At 32.7% G+C, this 18,966-nt stretch overlaps 1 protein-coding gene across 5 annotated transcripts in view; it reads left to right on the top strand.

Moving 5' to 3' along the window:
• Positions 1-18,966, top strand: part of LOC111054487 (voltage-dependent calcium channel type A subunit alpha-1) — a 1,036,091-nt gene that overhangs the window by 750,411 nt on the left and 266,714 nt on the right. The window lies entirely within an intron of this gene.

Below are 18,966 nucleotides of genomic sequence, written 5' to 3' on the forward strand. Positions count from 1 at the left end.
TCAGCATCCTTTAAAATGTTGAGGCCATTTTTCATCATTATTTGTTGAATTGAATGGACCACTAATAGTGAAAATGACGCCAACAACAGACTGATTTCAAGTGTGAAAGAGAAAAAGAAACAATATACAAGCAATAAACAAATAACAAGCTCAACAACGTGAGACCGAGTTTCATTGAAACGTGTTTCAATTGAATCCAACTTTGAAGAAACTATGTTTTTTATTACTATGGATTGATTTTATCTATCAGTTTCACGTGAACCGTAGGCCTATGAAACATGTTTCCTCAGTGTTCCTTGATAACGATCTTAGGCTGCTCCAAACAAGTTCTAGATGTTTTCTAGCAATAATTTTCTTATGTTTTTCTAATCAAATGAATTCTAAATATGAAACTGTACAGAACCCAGTCACTTTCCAACTGAAAATCTCTTCATGATAACTTTATTTTTATTCAATGATCATTGTATGATTTGTATTTGAATATATGGATGAATATATAGATGGAAAAAAATCAATTAAAACAACCAATATCTTTAGTATTAATAGCAACAATGAATTGCTCAGATTTAATTGATGTTAATATGCACTTTCTATTCAATTTCGATTTTGATGAGATTGAGGAATTCTTTTTTACATTCTTTTGGGAATTTCTACTATTGCTCCCTACGGTTCTAACAATTTTTCTGTCCCAGGATTTTTATTTATATTTTCATGAATATATACAGTAACTACTTTATTTAGTTCATATTGTAAAGCGTTTTTTAACGGCTTCACATATGTATAGTGAATCTTGTACTAAATCAACGGTGTTGAGGTTATAAATTTTGTAACTGCGTGCGTGGACGCTGAGTGTACACCAGACTGACTCACTACAAGATTCAATACAATTGTCGGAATCGCAGGAGGCCTAAACGCTCGCTCACCCTTGATTCTTCTTATGACAGATTGTATGGTGATGAAATTTTTATAAGTAGTGTAGCGGACGCTAAACACTGAATACGGATACCTTAAAATTATTACCTGTGAAGAATGAGCATACAAAATCATACAGGTCGAGCAAAAATCCCGATGTAGATAATTTACGGGACTGCGTCTCTAATAAGTTCTGAAGGATTAAAATACGGTACTTGGACCAAATATCATTCAGAATATATTTCGAGAACAGAGTCTTGTCGGGTTTTAAGCTCTATTGTAGGAAATTATATGATCTCTGGCTGCATCTGCTGTACTGTTGATGTATTCGCTCCTAAGTCGAGGTTGGTAACAGATAAAAGCTGATATATGAGCAGGTAAGGACAAAGAACAAATATCTCGATCTGACCCCACTCACTACATCCACTTAGACCTGTTCCAATATCCAGCTTAATTCAATTATTTCAATGATCGTATTCGATAGGTTCTTGATGATATAGAACGTATCAGACACAATAATTGACAGGCTTAAGAAATAATCGAACTCAGAAAACGAATTAACAAAATTGAAATATATTATAATAAAATATATGATCTCACAGTGCAGATTCAGAATATGATTTACAGATTGAAAGTGGTTTAACATTAACAAAAATGATTAGCAATTTTATTGTACTTGCATGATACCATGCATGATTCGACAGAATTTTACAATTGATAAAAGTTAACAGTTTTGAAAAAATAGTGAAAAATGAATAAAAAATGTTTTTTAAAATTGTTCGGGGTCGTGGTTCTGGCAGCGGAGGATAGTTAATCAACTACAAGTTCTCATAAATTCTATATTGGATAAATTCTAGGCTCTTAATAACTAATAAGCGCTTGTCGGCGTGGCCAATAATTTAACGAAGAAAATTTTATATTTATGCACTGTAATATTTTTTCGAAGCGTAGATTGGGGCCCCTTTAAAGTTATAACTCACGTGAAATTCCTTGGCGGTCGTGGTTTTCTTCTTTAGATCAAAATCGTTTGATCGGCGGTGGTCCAAGCTTTGGTCTCAGCACGTGGGGAATTTTAATTTAATATCTCCTTCACCAAATTAATTAAGGGATAATTTAACTTTAAACTTTTAATTTATCGATTGATGAAAATAGATTTACAAATAACAAATAGATTAGCCTAAAATATTGGCTCACAAATAGAACATATAAAATCGAACGAAAATCTAACAAATAGGTCTTGGTAACTTTAACGAGGTCTGAACGGTGAGGATTTCAAAAGGGAAGTGAAACGTCTTCTTCTAAGCTTCTTGGCTAGAATCTTTCTCTGAGAATCTCGGTGTAATAAATTTGCATGAAAATTTGCCATTGGTAGAACGATTGTGACGTAGACGTGACGTCAGTGGCAAGCAGTAGAATATAATTCCTTTAATTACAATAATAACTCAATTTGTATAATTCTTACAACTGCTTAATCTCCTAGACATAGTTCCTCTTATACAATGTACATGTGCTAGCGTATATGATAAGGCAGGTTTGTTGTCTGATAGTAGATTAACATATGTTGTTTTCAAACGATCACCTTTTTGGTGCTATTTCTATGCACTATGATTGGCTTAGACTTGCCAAAGAGATTTAATCACCATGTGGTTCAGTTGAAATAATAATTAATAAATTAATATTATTATACAATTTTTATTATGTCTCTTAATTTATTGAGAACTATTCTATTAAAGAATTGTATTATACTTTTCGCTTTCTACAAATAACTTCCATAATGTTCACTCCTTTCAATTCTTTCTCTGTAAATAGACAAAGAGTTTCTGTTGATTTTTTTTGAGGCTTGTGTCTCTTGCAAAGGTCAAAATAGTTTAATTTTCAGAGTAGGTAACTTCAACTCAGCTAATAGCTTATGAAGTACCTTAGTCATAACTCTGACGTTACAAAATGTTTTTGTTAGTTTTGAATAATTTTCATTAAATTTTTATAAATAGAATTAAAAGATAATACTTTATTATGTATTTTAGTTTATTATTTATTTTAGTTTATTATTGTTTTCAAAATTACTGTACTGATTTGTTAAGTTCATTCATTTTTGTTTGTAAATAGCCAGTGTTATGAATAAATTTCAATTTCCACAAACTAATTTCCTGATCCAATTTTCGATTCAGCTCTTATTCACTCTCGATTTCAACTGTTCCTTGTAGCGCTCCATCACAGGAAGCTTCGTTTCTAACTTTACTGTGCTTCTTCTTGGTATTTCCAGAATATCCGTTTTTAGTTCACTCTCTTGCCTCATTATTTCTACTATCTCATCTTTAGCTTTCTTCGCTTCACTACTTTCAACCTCGTCGATTGCGTTTTTCCTCTTTCTGTTCACATAAACCTCTTCTCGACTGCGCCATTCTCGGAATCCGTGAATGTTGCAATCGTATGGCTGCAATGATTGTGATGACAAACTTCTTCCTGTAACCAATATTATTTTTTGAGTCGTAATTGGAATAAGATATTTTTTGTATGATTAAGTTGTTTTACAATAATTTTTTATGTTTTTTTCATCAATTTGTCATTTCTACATCCTACTTTTTGTGACTATTGTTGCTTATTTCAAATTCCTTCTGTACTAATGAAGACTATTTCAAATTCAATCACATATCCAGCTAAAGGTGCATTTTCGTTTATGCAAAAATTTCCGCAGTCGACTACGGCAAGCATTGTTGACATTCATATTGTCCGAATTTCAAGTGTGCTAAAACAGCTGATCAAATAACTTTTCATTATTTATCTTTATTATTGAAGGATTAAACATTTTCCAATAATATCAACATATTGCCATTTAAAAGTATAAAAAAGTATATTCAGCTCGACCTGCCCCATTAAAACATAATTGAACATAATCTTTCAGGTTATGTAGACAATTTGAAATCTACCCAATCTGAGATTCTCTCCCTGCCGTGGTCATAGACGGCATTTACGCTATAATGGTACTTTCGACTTATATATGCCCAGCTGGCAGTAGTCGTTAGAACAATGAGATTTGAATATTTTTGATATTTATGCGCCTGCTGGAATAAAAATATTAAAAATACCATGTGGTTCTTAACAGCTCTTCAAGGTGCTTATATAAAATTCTGCAATCACTTGCTGCAAACTGCTTCTGCTTCACCAATCGGCAATTCTTACTACCACTCCGATTGACACCACAATAATAGATGCTGAAGCAGATATAAGGATTCCAAATATTGCACAAGACAATATGGTATTGACACCAATCCAACTCTGACAAAGGGGTCAGCAATGTAAGATAATACCGAGTGTGATCAACGATGGTATTTTAGTTAGAATTCCTTATACTTTCTATAAATTGTAGAACTGCTTCGGCTTAATTCTATGACCCTGTGTTTCAGTCAATTCAATTTCAGTGGTTAGGTTGAACCATTTAAATAAATCTTGAGAATGTAATATTTCTGAAGATTTAATGATCAATACTGTGTATATCGCTGATTTTTCCAACACATTTGGTAAAGAATATAGTTGGTTGATAATTTTATTAATTTGTCAATAATAAAAAATACTAGTACAAAATTGGTCATGCATGAAGACAGGATTATAAATGAAAGTTACACCATTCAACAAATAAGACGTATAATTACAAATGGAATCAATGAGCAAGAGTAAAGTATGAAACAATATGAGAAAATATGCGAGAAAAATATCACAGATGGCTCAATTAAAACTCTTATTATGTTTACTAGCATTGATTAATAATTTTCATAATTTTTCCATCAGCATATATATTACAGATGTTTATAACTTAATCATTCGACTTGCTTTCACTTATCAAATAAAAATTTATAATTCCGTATTTCAACAATATCAAAAATTTAAATAATAATCCTCAGGGTATGAGTTCGGTCATCAGTGGAATTTAGAAAAAATAATTTATCTTAGGAACTTTGAGCTTCTGGTAATTCTTTTTAAAATAATACTGTTATTCAAATACATTAAATGAGCATATTTAATAATTTAAATAGTGATATATACTTAAATATCTAATTCTCATCAATGTTCTTAATAAGACTTTTCCCTTATTTATAACTACTTGCGCAAATAAGTTTAAATCAAGCTTGATTTTTAAATGTAACCTTCGACGAGCTAGCTTTATCAATGTCTATAAATTTGTTGCACTGAGGGCCCTCTGAATTATTTTACAACTCACGTGCGCCAATTTTTCACAAATTTAAAGATGTGACATGGATTCGCCTCATGTGTCGTATTCCTGGTGGGCTGCTGTTGCCTTCTCTAATGGGAATAATTACTTTAATAACTCATGTCATAGAGCGCCTTCACTGAGTTATGTCGATTACTTAACAGGAACATTAAAAATTTAAACTTTCGTCAGAATAAAATCAAATATTTAGCCCAGTCAATGAAGGTCCAAAAAAGCAGTTTCGATCCGAAAATTAAATAAAAGCTGAATTTCCCACCATCGATAGAACCCTCCCAGATGGTCATTCTCCCAAAAGTGCCGAGAAATCCCCTTGGAGCTTTCCGCCCCAGCCCCTTAAAACATGAAAAATGCAGCTAAACACGGGAAATCAATTATCTCTGTAACCATTGATCTAAAACAGTTCTATTATATGCTATTCGATTTGTTACATTATAGACTACAATATTTGTTATATTCATTTTTCCAATAAAATCAACAGTTTTCTTGATAAAATAATATATATGTAAAAATTTAGGGGGTTTGTGATTTGATTTTTTTGTTTTCTTCGATTAACTTAGAAACAAGTAGTTTTAAAGGAAAATGAGCCAAATAATTAATGTAGCCACTGTCATTGTAAATCCATTGATGTATATTGTTATGTATTTTCGATTCGATTTGACGCTGTGGAAGGGGAAACAGTCGACATGGAACAGCACGGCTGACTCTCTTAGCCATAGTGAACAGCAAACTGGAAATCAATTATCTCTGTAACCATTAATCGGAAAAAAATCTATCATATGTTATTCGATTCGATATGGACTGAAATATTAGTCGTATTCATTTCCTCAATGAATCAAACAGTTTCCTTGATAAAATAATATATATGTAAAAATTTAGGGATTTTCGATGTGATTTTTGTTTTCTCCGATTAACTTCAAAGCAAATAATCTAAATAAAATTAGACGAATAATTAATGTAGCCACATTCATTGCGAATCCATTGATGTACATTGTTATTTATTTGCGATTCGATTTGACGCTGTGGAAGAGGAAACAGTCGACGCGGTATGGCGTGGCTGACTCTCTTCACCATCGTAGACAGTAAAATACAGTAGTAGGCCTACTGCTTTCTAAGTTGCATCTTATTTACACTATGGCGCTCTAAACAATCAATTTTGTCTATTGTTTTGACATGCGATGAAACTAATTTTTCACATTTTAATTCTCTAAATTCTCTAAAATCATTTTGTTTTTATATATGTGCTAAATCATGCATTCTATGACAGACAAAGATATTGTTTGCAACCGATAAAATATTCATACTATTACATAATATAATACGTATTCAAAATATGTGTGTATGATCATAATTCTATGCTAAAATTCATTATAAGTTATGAATGTCAAAAACTGAGATAAATCATAGATTACAATAGTGTTAAGAGTGGCAATTTCCTGAAAAAACATAGCGTGCAGTGTTTGCTGTTTTCTACAGTTAATATTCTCCAAGCCAGGTTGATAATATATCTTCAGTTGAGCCAAATATATATGACGGCTGAGGCATAAAAAATTTATACATTGGGCTTGTTGAGTTGGAACTTTCTATGATTCTCTCTGTAAAGTAGCTTATCTTCCGTTCTTACTAGTTGAATCTTCATTATTTAGACAGTCCAATATGAAAATTCAGTAGATTCTAAAGATGAAAGCCATGCAAACGTACAAATTAAGGAAGAGTAAGCATGCATAAGAGGTAGGAAAATCATGAAAGTGTTTCACATTTAACCACAGAGTACCCTACCGTATAAGATTAATTGAAAGATGATTCATCATCTTCTATTATTTCTGTTAACATATCGATTTTTCACCTCCACTCGCATCTTGTCATTCATTACACAACGTTGACAGAAGCTGTTCTTTATGTCGATTAATGTTGATTGAAATTGATTTTGATTAGGGCACCAAAAGAATAGATCATTTTCTATTCGAAGCATTCAAATTAAATCTATTGAACATGATTTCTTATGACTTAGCATTCACAGATTTAGTTGGGTGAAGCTATTTGAAAAATGTACCTGATTATCAATTTCATGGTTTTTATACCATTCTAGTTCATTGTGATCATTGAAGGGTTGAAGTGATGAGTTCGTTCAAGTGAATTCTAGTACACAAGTATATTGTGCTTATAACGGGCTCTTCTTTATTTTCTATCGATGTTTTGCTCCAGTAGAGAAAATTTAAAATGTTGGTTTTACATTTTATAAGTTAAGCTTTATAAATAATATAAATTAACGGTAATATAAATTTGATAAGTCCAGTATTAAATTAATCGATGTTGATTTTCATTGTATCGCTTCGTATCAATGTTACTTGCACTGTTTGCAATTCATCACTATTCTCTCAAGAATTAGTTTTTTATGAATTTCATGATCTGAAAATTGAAATTCAAATGCTATTTGGATGACGTTCACATTCCACTGGTTTTTTATAATAATTGTTACGTTGAAGAGTGAGACAATTCAATCCATTTGGAAGTATAAGGGAATCACTTAAGTTTCTCAATTCATTACGGCTTGATACTATCATTCGTAATTATAGTTGATCAGAAATATGCATTGTATATAATGTTAATATTTCAGTTTGACCAATATTCTATCACAGTCCTTAATACGTTGATTACCTTGAAGATGTAGCTTATCTTACGTCGAACAATGTACAATACAAACAATTTACATTAAATTACTATTATGATGATCATTGGAATTTCTGCCTGTGATTGAGAAAAAGTCATTTCATGAGCCTTGAAATTCGTACCTAGAGAAAGTTGCATTATTACTAGAAATTTTGTTATTTTTACTATTTATTATAGGTACCGCACATTGATTTTTGTGATTATAGAGATCTACTACTTTATTCTGATAAATAGGGAAATTGTGAGATGGGGATAACATCCATAGTTACATAGCATCAATTTGAAAGCTCTGATAATATTGCCTCTTCATGTTCAGTGAGAATAGAAAGCTTCAGAGTAATTCGTTCTCACTATATGTGATAATATTGGTAATATTTGGTAACATTTGTTAATATTTGAACCGAATGTGCGACAAATTAATCTACTTTCAGCTTGGAAATTTTCAACTTATCAGGAGTACAGTATTATCATATAGTATCCCAGGTAGGCCCACCCTTTTATTTTTTTTCGCTCACGTGATCTGATGATATTCATTCCATTATCAAGTGTTTAAATTATAAAGAGTGATGAAACAAGATAAAACACAAGAAAAGCTATGAAAAGAAATTCTGAATCTTCACTTTTCACAAAATCAGGATAAGATGAAGGAGTCGGACACATAATCATGAAACTTCGTTGAAAAACATCAATATCTGAAACTAGAGTTATCAAATTGTGTTACCTCTGACTCGTAAAAAAAGTAACTGTTTCCCCTTCCACGGCGGCAAATCGAATCGCAAATACATAACAATATACATCAATGGATTTGCTATGACAGTGGCTACATTAATTATTGTGATCATTTTTCTTTAAAACTACTTGCTTTGAAGTTAATCAAAGAAAACAAAAAAATCGAATCGCAAACCCCCTAAATTTTTACATATATATAATTTAATCAAGAAAACTGTTTATTTTATTGAAAAAATGAATATAATTAATATTGTAGTCCATAATGTAACGAATCGAATGGCATATAATAGAACTGTTTCCGATCAATGAGTACAGAGATAATTGATTTTCCGTGATTACCTGCATTTTTCAACTTTGAGGGTGGCTAGGGGGGAAAGCTCCAAGGGGATTTCTTGGGACTTTTGGGAGAATGACCCTCTGGGAAGGTTCTACCGATGGTAAAAGATTCAGCTTTTATTTAATTTTCGGATCGAAAAAACCTTTATTGACTGGGCTAAAATTATAAGGGGCTCAGTCTAATGCTCTCATATTGGTTGGTGTCCCGGTCGATCTCTGGCAAGCAAGTGGGCAGTTGATCCTCCCTTATTCTTTCTCGACGATACTTCCTATTTCTAAATTTACATGAAATTTGCATAGCTTCTCCGATTGGTGGATTTCAACAAATCCTCAATGACGTAATTTGATACTGTCAAATAGTTCGCAATACAAAGACATAGTAATAAGTACATATGTATATATGAATACATTCACACTTAAATTTGATCCCATGCTATTAACAAAGACACATGCATTTTACAATCTCCTATACTTATAAAATTCTTAACTCACTGACTCACCCACTGTTCACGATTTCTGGAAAACTACTGGATGAATTGCAACGAAACTTGGAATATAGCTTCCTTAGAAGTCCCAGGTGCTCACTAAGAAATGTTTCGGCGATATTTCAACTCTAAGGGTGGGTCTTAAGCTGCGTACACATATTCGCGCTTCCAACCAGCACCGAGCACGCTCCTCCCTCGTACCACCATCGAACCACAGTCGCACCGCCCACGCATCCATCATGAACGTTATGGAAGATGTTAAGCCGCGTCCACACTATGTCGATCGACTCTGTCGACCCGGTCGATCGATAAAGTCGCTCGACACCTTCGACTGTGTCAACTCGACAAAATTGCCTCAGTACATGTGGACGAGTCGACCGACAACCATCATAAATTTTCATACATAATCGAGTGTTTTATTTCAAATATAAATCGAGTTTTTATATAAAATGAGTGATGATGAAGATGCTGGAGCAGCGGCTTCTGCTGCAATTCTTATTGCCATCTTGGGAAGCCAAAAAGATCGTCGCCCGCGGAGATTTTGGGTACGGCCTAGCCTTGTTCGAGGCAGAAAAAAGTATAGTACGGAGGAATTTATGGAAGATTTATTGCTGGATGAGGTTGACGAATTAAATCTAGAATATAGATGTTACGCGGGCTTTAAAAACTTTTTTAGGATGAAAAGTTCCGATTTTGAAAATCTTTTGAAAATGATTGCGCCAAACGTAATTAAAAATGACACACCATTCAGAAAAGCATTTCCAGTAAACCATCACTTGCAGTAACGCTGCGCTTTTTGGCAACTGGCGATTCATACACTTTTTTTTGAAAAAATTAGAAAATTTCTAATTTTCTTTTCCACCTCCACTTTTTCAATGCCAAATGACACCAGTAGGGGTAAAGTGAGACTTCTGGAGAAAAGCTGCCCCCAAGCTGCCCCCAAATCTACCCCAAATCTGATTCTTGGTTCTAACCTTGCCCAATCCAATGTAATCTCATCTAACCTAACCTAGCCATACCCCTAATCTCACAATAAACCTCAAATGAAGATTTCCCACTTTTTTGGAGAAAAAAAACTAGATCAAGCTTTTTTTTATTTCTTGAATAACTAAGAAACCGTTAATTTTACAAAAAATCTACAAGAGTAACTTTTTCCAGTAAATCTAATAACGAATCCATTGACACCCCATTTGTCAAGATTGAACAAAAAATAAGGATCTCATGGGAAAACTGGATCCAGCTTTTTTTTTATTTCTTGAATAACTAAGAAACCGTTAATTTTACAAAAAATCTACAAGAGTAACTTTTTCCAGTAAATCTAATAACAAATCCATTGACACCCCATTTGTCAAGATTGAACAGAAAATAAGGATCTCATGGGAAAACTAGATCCAGTTTTTTTATTTCTTGAATAACTAAGAAACCGTTAATTTTACAAAAAATCTACAAGAGTAATTTTTCCAGTAAATCAGTAACGAATCCATTGACACCCCATTTGTCAAGATTGAACAGAAAATAAGGGAAAACTAGATCCAATAACTAAGAAACCAAGAATAACTTTTTTCAGTAAATCCATTATTTGTCAAGGGATCCTAACTCTGAAACTGAGCAACAAGCATTTTTATGTTGAGACCCTTTCTCAAACCTCAGCACTAAACCCCCCCCCCACAGAGTGGGGGGGGGTTGGGGGGGCTTGACCCTCTGCCTTTAACCTGAACTACTTGAAAACTCACCTCAGGTTGTATTGAGAAGGAAAAATATATATAATAAAAATGTATAAGAAACAAGTCAAGTCAGATATATTACTTGTTGATCAGAGTGTACATCTTGATGAGAGTATTACCAAATATGAGTATATCACTCACACACCATATATTCAACAGACATTTAATTACAATGATGAAATTCGAATTAGTTTAAAACAAGAAGATATTTATACACTTCCAAGTAGAAGTTTTCTCATAATTGAAGGCGAAATCAAAGTGAAAGATAAGAATGATGTTGAAACCAAGGACTTTTCACTTATCGATAATGGAGTTGCATACCTATTTGATGAAATCAGATATGAATGGGAGGGGTTGAAGTTGATCGCACACGTAATGTAGGATTGACAACAACCATGAAAAACTATCTACGTCAATCAAAACTCAATGAAAAAATTATGGAGAATGCAGGATGGAAGTTGACTGGATGGAAAAGTTTAGATAAATTCTGCTTCTGCATTCCTTTGGATATGTGGTTAGGTGTAATGGAAGACTATAGAAAAGTTCTATTAAATGTTCGTCAGGAATTGTTCTATTAAGATCATCATCAGACTTAAATTGTATTGAATCAGAAACAGCAAAATCGGTGAAAATTGATATTACAAAACTACAATGGAAAGTACCCTACATACATGCTTCTGACACTGTTCGTCTTGATCTGCTGAGTTTAACACATAGTGATATACCAATTACCATTCCATTCAGATCATGGGAATTGCATGAATTTCCACAATTACCTGAAACTACTAATCTTCAATGGACAGTTAAGACAACTTCAAACATATTGAAACCTAGATTCATTATTCTTGGATTTCAAAAGAATAGGAAAAATGTTATAACTGCTAACAGGTCACATTTCGATTTCTGTAATCTGAACAATGTTAATCTCTATTTAAATGCTCAATCATTCCCCTATGAAAATTTGTTGGTAATAAACATTTATTGTATCACATGTTCTCTGAATTCCAAAATGAATACTATCCTTATAACAGCAGTACATCAATTGAGTATAAAACATTTGATGAATATGCACCATTGGTTGTTATAGACTGTAGTAAGCAAAATGAACTATTGAAATCTGGTGCAATAGACATAAAGTTGACATTGGAAACAACAAATAATTTCTCAGAAAAAAACAGTGCCTACTGTTTAATCCTCTATGATAATGAGTTTGAATATACACCACTGAGTGGAACAGTAAAAAGAGTATTATAAATCTTCTATAAAATAACAAAACTAGACAATATTCAAATCAAAAGTATTAATCTACAAATGTATCAATATTTTACCTTCAGTATCATCCCATTAATTTATAGAATTGTTCTTGTCTTGATCTCAACCATTTTCTTCAAATTTAATTTTAAAGCATTTTATATTATTATTCAATTTATCAGCTTCTTTCAAAGCAAAATACTGACTGTGTATCCATATGAGCTTAGATTTTTCATTAAAGTTGAATAATGTTCTTGGTCTGGGTAACCAAACCTATATTTTTTCTGGGTGTACTCACCTACATCTACAATTTCTTTCTGGGTGTACTCACCTAAACCTAAGATTTTTCACCTATATTTATTACATTTTTTTCATACCATTCTTTAAAAGAGATTCCAGAAGAGAGTGAGAATTGTTGGATTAAGTTTGGATCAGTCATATACTTCCATTCTTTTTCATTATTGAGATTAATGTTTGGTATGAAAGTTGCAGCTAATGGTATACATTGTAAAAAATGGAAAAAATTCTGAATCAAATTTTTGATATCAACATTAATATCACTATTATTATCTTTATCATACAAATATCGACCAAATTTATCAACACTCATGATCTATTTTTATAATAAATGTTTAATACAACCTGAGGTGAGTTTTCAAGCTTAGCTGGTTAAAGGCAGAGGGTCAAGCCCCCCAACCCCCCCCCCCACAGGGGGGGGGGGTTTAGTGCTGAGGTTTGCTTAAGAAAGGGTCTCAACATAAAAAAATGCTTGTTGCTCAGTTTCAGAGTTAGGATCCCCTTGACAAATAATGGATTTACTGAAAAAAAATATTCTTAGTTATTCAAGAAATTGGATCTACTTTTTCTGTTCAATCTTGACAAATGGATTTACTGGAAAAAGTTATTCTTGGTTTTTTAGTTATTGGATCTAGTTTTCCCTTATTTTCTGTTCATCTTGACAAATGGGGTGTCAATGGATTCGTTATTAGATTTACTGGAAAAAGTTACTCTTGTAGATTTTTTGTAAAATAACGGTTTCTTAGTTATTCAAGAAATAAAAAAAGCTTGATCTAGTTTTTTTTCTCCAAAAAGTGGGAAATCTTCATTTGAGGTTTATTGTGAGATTAGGGGTATGGCTAGGTTAGGTTAGATGAGATTACATTGGATTGGGCAAGGTTAGAACCAAGAATCAGATTTGGGGTAGATTTGGGGGCAGCTTGGGGGCAGCTTTTCTCCAGAAGTCTCACTTTACCCCTACTGACACCGCAATTTCCACCAAACCATCATGCCGTTTGTTTCTGTTTTTATAGTCAACATCACTTGAATCCCATAAGTAAGAACGATCACGGTACATTTCAATAAAATTAGACGTTTGGGTATCACTCCAATTCATTTTCAATAAAAATGTAAGCACTTGAACAACAGGATAGCACTATTCTATTTTTAAAACGGCAGTGACAAGATCGACACGTCCACACTGGTTCCTTCGACTCGACTGTCTTTGATCCGGACCGACCGGATTCGGGTTGCGTTCGACTCGACTCGACAGCGCTCAACAATGTCTAGCGACACGTCCAGACTTGTTCGACATTGTCGATCGACATAGTCTGGACGCGGCTTTAGCTCTTCTCGCGTTCCCCGGTCGAACCACTGTTGCTCGCCGGTCGATCATCAATCGCTCTGCTGGAGTGACGTTCAGTTGCGGAGCAGAGCGAAAGTCTGTACGCACCTTAAAGTGTTGAAAGTTCGTCTTTTAGTATGTATAGGCCTATTCTTCTTCTCCCAATCTCTTAATTATAATTGAAATGTCCATATCATATGTTACTATAGAACTATAATCTAGAGAGAATACCTCTTCGAAACAGTTGTTAACTGGCAACTAAATTGATAATTTTGTCAGGTTGGCACCAAGTTGAAGAACTAATTAAAATGCATTTATCAAGAACAAATTGAGCTTCAATCAGAGCTAATGTAAGATCCTGGGAGTATAGATAATTTAAATTTTTCATGAAACAAACTTTTATGACAAGAGCTGCTTTTATCAATTGAGTTGTCCAGTTTCAAAACTCGTTAACTCCAACCAAACTTTTTTCACAAAGGGCAAAAAACTGTGGTTAGAATATACAAGGCAATAGCAGTTTGGTAATATTTTTATAAAATGTAAAAAAAATACTTTTCATTGATGTATCAGGTCATAAATCATTGATTTGGAATTTTTCAGTAATTTAAAAAAAACAATTGCACATAACAAGTTTAGCAGCAGTATTAGCATTATGGTTTTGCACCATTATGAAAGATAACGAGTTTTTAAAACTTCAACTGAGTTGTGGTCGATGTTGTAGAAACGTTCCATGATGAAATAAAAACACATAGATGTTGTCAGTTTTCTACACTTTGAAAGTGTAGAAAACTGACAACATCTATGTGTTTTTATTTCATAACGAGTTTTGTTTCAGTAATTCTTAAATTGGGAAAACCATATTATTTCACTATGAATTAAACTGAATATACCAATTTCATATTCTGTTAGGACCTTTTCATTTTTTTGGGATGATAAAAACGCACATTCAGCAGTTAAAAAGAAGTTTATCACAGAAACAAAAAACATAACCAAACACATAATGTCATAGCCAAAATGTTGCATCATAAAAATGAAACAAACCAATAAAATGAATAAAATTATTAAAAAAGGTATCTCTGTGACAACTCAAAATCTCTTCAAGTGTACAAATTTAATAGTTATCGAGTTATAATAGAAAGTTTACAAACTATGCATTTGTATTAGACTATTATTACAACTGAATCTATTGAAAAACAACGTGGTTTGCAGCAGTAATGAATTCAATATATCTACTCCATAGGAACATAACGAGTTCTGTTGCAGTATTCGTTTAGTAAATACTAGCAGGAACCCGTGCTCCGCAAGGATCTATTATAAACTAGACAAACTGAAAACTTGACGTAATGAAATTTTGAAGAATTGGAAATAGGCCTATAACCATCCTTGGTTGATTAAGAATCTATATGCAAAATTTCAAGTCAATTAGTCCAGTAGTTCAGACGTGATGATGTGTCAAACATAGTTTCCCTATCCCGTACGTGTATAAGCCAGTTCTTTACTTTATTAATTATAGATATATAGACTGCAAGAGATAGGACTGTGGAACAGAATAGTGGTGAAACTATAATAGCGCCAGGAGTGGTTAAAAAACAATGGTAGATATAGTAGGTATGAACTTTTTGAAAGTGATTTGAAAAAAAATGTTAAAACAACAGAACTGAAAGTTGTCAACCTTATCATTCTACCTCCATTTAGAGAGGCTTTCATTTGAATGGCTCTCATTTCATCTTTTCATTTAGATAAAGATGAATGTATGTTATTGTTCCCTATAGACTTGAAAACTACTTGACATAACGGCATGTAACTTTGGGAATATGTTGTGTGAATATTGGGGATGGTTTCTGAACAGAAATTTTAATAGGGGGGCTAATAATAATTATTTATTAATCTATTTTACAGACCTATGTTTTTGAAATTGTCGGCCGCGAGCGGCTACTGAAGAACGGAAAGATGATCATGATAATATGATAATATGATTTCAGCATCTAAAGTTACCAGCTGTAATAAACATGTCACCCTGTGATAAATTGTGTACTGGTATTGAAACGGTAGTTTGGAGTTGAAATGTAGTTGATTGGTACCAACTGTGTAGATAATGGTTCCTTAGAAGACTTATACAAATAATTACTCCCCCATCATTGAGAAACTGGAAAATGTTGAAAAAAAAATTATTCACCTCATGAAAGAGAGTTGTTCATATTGCATTCATTGATTACTGAAGAATGAGAGGATAATTTACAATTTATTTGAATTTCGCTTAGCTTATATTATCCTAGAATGGAAGATGGAAAGAATATGGAATTCTGTGTGATTCATCACACATCGCATTTTTCCTGGACCATCTATTGACAATCAACAGCCATGAAAACATTGAATTCATCTTTGAAACACTGATTTAACCTATCTATTTTTTTAATTCAACACTTTACTGATAGATATTACTAGCAAGAACCCGTGCTTCGCAAGGATCTACATTAAAACTTGACAAAATGAAAACTTGACGTAATGAAATTTTGAAGAATTGAGAATAGGCCTATAACCATCCTTGGTTAATTAAGAATCTATAAGCAAATTTTCAAGTTAACTAGTCCAGTAGTTCAGACGTGATGATGCGTCAAACATAATTTTCCTATCCTGTACGTGCATAAGCCAGCTCTTTACTTTACTATATAATTATTATAAATATAGTTAACGACTGCAAGAGATAGGACTGTGGAACAGAATAGTGGTGAAACTATGATAGCGCCAGAAGTGTCTCGAACACAATAGTACTGAAGAACGAAAAGATGATCATGATTCAAGATCATATATTGTGATAATATGATTTAGCATCTAAAGTTACCAGCTGTAATAAACATATCACCCTGTGATAAATTATTGTGTACTGGTATTAAAACGGTAGTTAGGAGTTGAAGTGTAGTTGATTGGTACCAGCTGTTGATAATGGTTCCTTAGAAGACCTATACAAATAATTATCACTCCCTTATCATTGAGAAGCTGGAAAATGTTGAAAAAAATTATTCACCTAATGAAAGAGAGTATATATTGTATAGAATATGTATAGTATTCATATTGCATTCATTAATTACTGGAGAATAAAAGAATAATTTACAATTTTTTTGAATTTAGCTTAGCTTATATTCATCCTAAAATGGAAAGAATATGGAATTCTGTGTGATTCATCGTACATCGCATATTTCCTGGACCATATATCGACAATCTACAGCTATGAAAACATTGAATATTTTTCTTTGAAACACTGATATAACCTTTTTTTTTAATTGAAAACTTTACTGATAGATATTACTACCAATTGATTGAGAAGAATATGTTTTCGGAATAATGAATGCTGCATGACTAAGCACATAGGAGGTCCGTGTTGAGATGTAAATTAACATGTTGATTGTCAGATAAATATCACGATTCACCAAATAAAGTCAAGTGTAACATGAGATACATTGGCGGTACGAAGTTTGCTGGGTAAGCTAGTGTTGTAAATTAAGCTTTATTATTAATAGACAACGCTGAAAAAGACAGGATCAATCACCAGGAATACTATAAATCTATGAGGGACCAGTAAGCCATGTGCCTGACCTTTTAAAAGATGATAAAGAAGATAATTTTGAATAAAATTTAGAATTTAGAAATAGGCCGACACATCTAGAAAACACCTGAGTCTATACCTAATTCATGCAGGTGAACGGGCTAGAGTCAAGAAAACTTCAATTAATCTTGCCATGCCTGATTTAATAGGTTTCTACTATAGAATAACACTACAATTTGAAATAATTGGAAAATACAAACAGCTTCAATAAACATTGGCAACTAAAATCGAACAACAGAAACAACAATTTCATGTTACTTTGTTGACATTCTTCATCTGATTCGGGGGCGCATTACTATCCCTCGTTTAGATAGCAATACGTCACAAAACCAAACAATATCAGTCATAAAATAACAAATTAATTTCAACATGAAATTACTCAAGAAAGAAAAGCCCGTTGAACCCTAATTTCGTCGATAGTAACCCATATAACCCATTTCATAATAATTTTGAATCCCCACTTTTGATTGACATTCTCGAATGAACCTTTGTTTCACTACACTGCACTTTCGTTGGTCTGTACGTTGCTTTATCGTCGGGGTTACAGTACCTTGTTTTTGGCGGTGAACTTTTACCGGTTGAATTTGGCTTGACGGCGACGTCCTGTTACGTCCCTAGACCTGTCGTCTGAACGGGTGTCTTGAAGCGGTGTTACATAAAGTTGCGGAACCAAAGGGGTGGTACATGAAGTTGGTTTGGGGACACACATGAACTGCTGTAAATAAATGTATTACAGCATTAATTTCTAACTCTTCCTACAATTCATCAAAAGCTAAAACAGGAGTTTATTCTGTTATTTAATTTAGATTTTATCTTGACGTTCTGATTTCATTCTTAAAATTTAACAGATTGAATTGAAACGAATTTACTTGCCAGAGTGTCATTAATATACAATGCAACATTTATGAAAACACCCGAAATAAATTAATATAGAGCTTTTAGAAAATGAATACTTCATTAACTATGATGTTAACTTTTATATAAATTGATATAATACTCTTAGAAAAGGAATGATTCAGATTGAAATGATGCTAACTTATATGATATTTTTCGTTTGGTTTGCGAAATCAAATATAATTTTTCATATAGTAGCTCGACTAGTATTGTTGGAAACTTGTGCGCTAGCCAACATTTATTTTATTTATTATTTATAAACTTTAGGACGCAATCCAAGTGTAAATAACGGGCATTCGCCCAAAACTGCTCAGAACCTTAATTTAAAATGAACAGTCCAGAGTTTATGATTTGATTTACCTACAAATACAAGTCCAAAAACGAGTATCAACTAGAATTATGAATTTATCACAAAACAAAACAAGACACTTTATAACACAATAAAAGAAAAAAATATTGAAAATTTCACTTTAAGGTAAAAATAATGTTTGCCTTATAAGATTCATCTTGTAGAT

Source organism: Nilaparvata lugens, chromosome 7 (assembly GCF_014356525.2).
Source record: "Nilaparvata lugens isolate BPH chromosome 7, ASM1435652v1, whole genome shotgun sequence".
In the NCBI taxonomy this organism is placed as follows: Eukaryota; Metazoa; Arthropoda; class Insecta; order Hemiptera; family Delphacidae; genus Nilaparvata; species Nilaparvata lugens.